This window comes from Brassica oleracea, chromosome C5 (assembly GCF_000695525.1).
Source record: "Brassica oleracea var. oleracea cultivar TO1000 chromosome C5, BOL, whole genome shotgun sequence".
Lineage (NCBI taxonomy): Eukaryota > Viridiplantae > Streptophyta > Magnoliopsida > Brassicales > Brassicaceae > Brassica > Brassica oleracea.
In genome coordinates, this window is record NC_027752.1 from 42,676,119 (window position 1) to 42,681,138 (window position 5,020).

Genomic DNA, 5,020 nt, shown 5'->3' on the forward strand with positions numbered 1-5,020 from the left:
GCTGGTAAAGAGTAAAGAATGATAAGAAACAGAATGGTATCAACCATCATTGTCTTGGCAAAGATCCTCGGATTAGAATTATAGACGTCCAAAGAAAGAAAAGATTATACATAGCTAGCTAATCGAGATGCCAGACACTGACCCAAAAAGAAAAGAAAAGAATGACTAAGTCATAACCAGCTTAGCACCAAACGAAATCTGATGTCCTAGAAAGAGACACAGTCAAGTTGCTACAGAGTCTATACAAGATAGACCAAAATGTTCCATAAGATAAGGAACCTCGGAAAGAAAAAGAAAAAGGTGCATAGAATACAAATCCGAGGTCATAAGGAAACCAGACCAGACATTGAGAAAAGGCTGCGCAGCTAAATATCTAAGGTACCAAACCATGTAGCTTGGGACACCAAACTGCTATGTAACAAAGGTTCTGGATAATGAAATCTCAAATCGATTAGATCATGTCTGGAACACAGTGGAACCATATTTAAGTGTCGACACATAAAGATATATTTGTACATAAGAGAGTAGCACTTGAACATAAACCAGTGAAATAGATGGGTCTTGTGAGGAATAAGAAACCGTGAGAGATGGTACATGATCACAAGGTGTAAATGTGTTCATGTTTTCCTACTAACAGCATTAGATCATAGCTTGTTACACAAGGATACTCACAGAGACCATGGAACAAATTATAAGGAGATAAACTCCTATGTGGTGGATACTGCTACACAAATTCGAAATTGATAAAGGTCTGGTCATAAGAAAGAAATTAGATACGGATGGAGTAAGCAGCATATGGATCACTGGATAAAGAACAACATTGTTCCTAAGCTGTTCATGGATTGAAATAAAGCAGCTGCATATAGTGTGTAATACTAGTAAAGGAATTGTATAAGGACAATCCAAATTAGGTCCATACATATACTTATAAAAGAGATTTGAATTCCTTGTGTTTACTTTATACTAAACCAGCCTAAAAAGAGGTTAATTTGTTGATACAAATTATTTATTAAATCTGTGTGGGTGTCTGGCTTGAGGTGTCCGGCCCTTCTTCTTTGATCATGGCTAGTGGAAAAGAAAGATCAGCCATCATGATTGCCGTCCATAAGCTCGTGTAGTCGAGGTCCATGACCTAATAGATCTTCCGGTGCGTGGTATGATCCACGGCAACAAAGGTCATGGGACACCATCAAGGTATGGATAAAAGACTGCAATAGCATTACCGAATGCAAGAGAGATTACTGATCGAGATCCATGAGTATGTTCGGCCGAAGAGCCATAGCATGATGAGATTATAAAACTCATTACAACAATAATCATTGATCACATCTTGATCTAAAACACTCATGAGACAAGTTATAAACATGTATAGAAGAAGTCTATGACTCAATATGGATCGATCAGATTAGTGCATAGTCGATGGTAATAAAGAAAGATCTATGGACATAGACATTGGTACACATTCGCGTAGTAGATACACCGGAACATAGGTTTACGACCTGAGACTATAAGGTCATAAGTACCATGCTCAGTATATATATTGTCCACAGTGTGTTTAGTCTGTCCGACCTAATTAAGAGTAGTCGACAGCCAAAGGTCCACTTTTTGACCACGCACACACGATGCCAGAAGACATGAGAAGAGACCGGAAAGGTCAAAGTAATCCAATTGCGGTTCAGTAATGAACTTGGCCGATTTGTTTACTCCCTACCTGCACATTCAGGAAAGATCACGCATCAGATGCATAGACTGAAGAAACCTCCACTGAGTCCACATCAGGGGGAGTAGTAAGTGTTGTACTCTTTTTCCTTCATCATGGTTTTGTCCCACTGGGTTTTCCTGATAAGTTTTTAATGATGCAACATGAAGCGTACTACGATCCTGAATGGTTATAGCATCCAAGGGGGAGTGTTATAAATCAATTAGTGGATGTCCATAACCGGTCTGGTCCATAACCGACCCATACAACTAAAGAGAGAGTTGGCCACGACTTGGAGAGAGAGAGAGAGAGAGAGTCGGCCATGACATGGAGAGAGAGAGAGGCGGCTTGGAGAAAAAGAAACTATTTTTTCTTTTCCTTGTAATTGTTATATTTCTATTATTATATATTAGTAGTTTTCCTAATCCTATTGGGTTTAGGTTTTGGATAATTTCCTTTTTACTTATCTTGTAATCTCCTATATAAGGGAACACTTATTCATTAATGAAACACTAGGTGTTTTCCTGCACCATGTGCTGTAAATAATTTTTTAATCTAACTTATAATTAAAAATAAATTTTATTAAATATTATAGATTTTACTATTTTCTTACTAATATTTAATATATATTTGATATATATTAAATCAATTTGTATAAAACTAATAAAAATGATATAAAATTGTATAACTATAAAAAATTTAGCCTAAACAATATTTATAAAATTTATAGGTATATAAAAAACTAATGATCTTACGATTAGATATTTCAAATTTTTAAAAATTGTATGAATTTTTGAAAGCTTTAGTAATACAAATTAGATAATTATACAAAAATAATAATATTTCGAAATTTGAAATATTATATATAAATATATTTATTTTATAGATGATGTATGAGCTATTACCATATTTTTAAAAAAGTTTACCAAAAAGAAATATCAATATTAAATATAATATATGAATTATTACCATATTCTAATAAGTTTGCCAAAAATATAAATCAACGTTTAATAAAATTATCTATGTCATATTTTTACGGAAGCCGTGTCATCAATTTCAGTAGCCATGTCATATTTGTTTTGTGAAATTGATTGTAGAGAGGACATGTGGCAAAATCACTTCGGAAATATAGTCTAGGGGATAGAAATATTCAGCACGATAGCCTATAACCCTAAGCCCCCACGAAATTATTATTGAAACATAGAAATATTCAGCACGATAGCCTCTAATCCTAAGTTCCCACAAAATCATTATTGAAACATAGAAATATTCAGCACGATAGCAGAAATAGACTTTTATTTAAACATAAAAATGCAAACCCATATAAGGTATTATTGGCTTTGATTTGTTTGGTCAAAACCATTTATTACTTTGCCCACTAACGTGAGTAATGGGGAATCAATTCTCATTACTGCATTTAGGCCTAGGCATAAAATCCATAATCCGAAATGCGAACCGAACCCGAGCCGAAAAACCCGATCCGTATCCGGTCCGAAATGTAAAAAATACCCGAATGGATCTCATAAGGTGGTACAAAACATATCCGACCCCGAAGTGTTATTAACCGAACCCGAACGGATAACCCGAAAACCCGAAAAACCTAAAAATCGGAAAAGATATACAAAGAAACCGATCCAAATGTCCAAACTAATATACAATGTAATTATATGAAACATGAATATATACTTCAAATATTCAATTTCATATTTATTTTTATATGGTATCTAACAATAAGTATTTAAAATTTAAATAACTAATTTAAATACTTAATTATATATAAATAAGTATATATTTCTTATGTTTTGCTTTTAAATTTTAGATTTTATTTCGGGTATATCCGAACCGATCATCCGATATAACCCGAATCCGAATGATATATGGTTACTTTATGGGTTCTATGATGTGATACAAAACCGACCTGAACCCGATGTATTATATCCGAACCCGGCCTGTACTTGCAAATTTACTAGAATGAGACCTAGGAGGTGTAATAAAAAAGAACCGAAATCCGAAAAATCTGATCCGAACGCCAACGGGTACCCGAATGCTCAGGCCTAACTGCATTAGTTTACTCCATGATCACAAAACGTACGTATTTGACTTTTGAAGTTATATAACAATACGTGAAAGCTCATTCATTCATAAGAGATATTGGAAAAGAAATCTGGGTTCAACAATTCCTTATTTTATTTTCTTTCTCTTTTTCTTTATATTTCTTTTAGAGTATGAGAGTGTACACAAAACTAGTTCCATCAGGCTTCTGATAGAGTGACGCAAATCAGAAATTTTTTTGCAGTTGTATTTTGGGATTCATTATGTTATCGAACCGTTGCACTACGGGACATATTTTGAGTTAAGGAAAAAGATAATATTTCGCCTCTGCAGTTGAATCATCTTTTTCTTAATCTTTGGTATAATTTTATCAAATTTATTTTTTACAATATTCAGTTCTCCGTAGTTTATATAATACGGTCTCATCAGTCTTAACCCAAAATATTCGTTTATTGCTTTGCACTAACCGATTATTCTAAAAAAAAAAATTTTATTTTAAGAACAGGTGACTTGGTAATCCCAAACAGAATTTGGATCCATGCTTCATCCAGCCAATTTTTTGGTCTTGAGTAAAGTTTGTGTTCTTGCACTTACGTTTGTTTTCGAGGGTGTATGGGCTATTAGCTTTACTCGCTTTAGTCAATATTCGTTATTGGTTCTATTGGCTCTTCTTTGGTTAGCATAATTCTTTCGTATTGATATCTGATTCGCTATGTGTCAACAGATTGCTGCATCTCCTGTCTCATAAAAAGAAGCGCTAGTACTTTTGTGACTTTGGTTAATTGCATGACTGCTTAATTAGTTTATTGGTTAAATTGGTTTAACTCAATTAATTACTTTTTGGTTTGAGTAACCGTTTCGACTCATCAGAATTTGTTCATGGCATTATTTTAAGCGGAAATTATTTTTGTTTTGTCTCGTTTTGAGAAATCAATGATTTGCTTCTCAACACATATAGTAATTCACTACAAGAAAACATGGGGATTCTGATGGCCGAAATCGTCGGAAATTCGTCGGAATAGACCGATTCCGACGAATTTCCGACGAACCTGTCCGTCGGTATCGTTTCGTCGGAAAAAAACAATTCGTCGGAATTTCGTCGGAACTTCCGACGACTTTCTGACGAATACCGAGACACGTCATTCTGACGAACTTCCGACGATATTACGATGCGGACACACTATACCAGAGTTCATCGGAAAAACTACGTACCGACGGAGAGCGTTCCTCGGACAATTCCGACGTAGCGTGTTCCTCGGTGTATTCCGA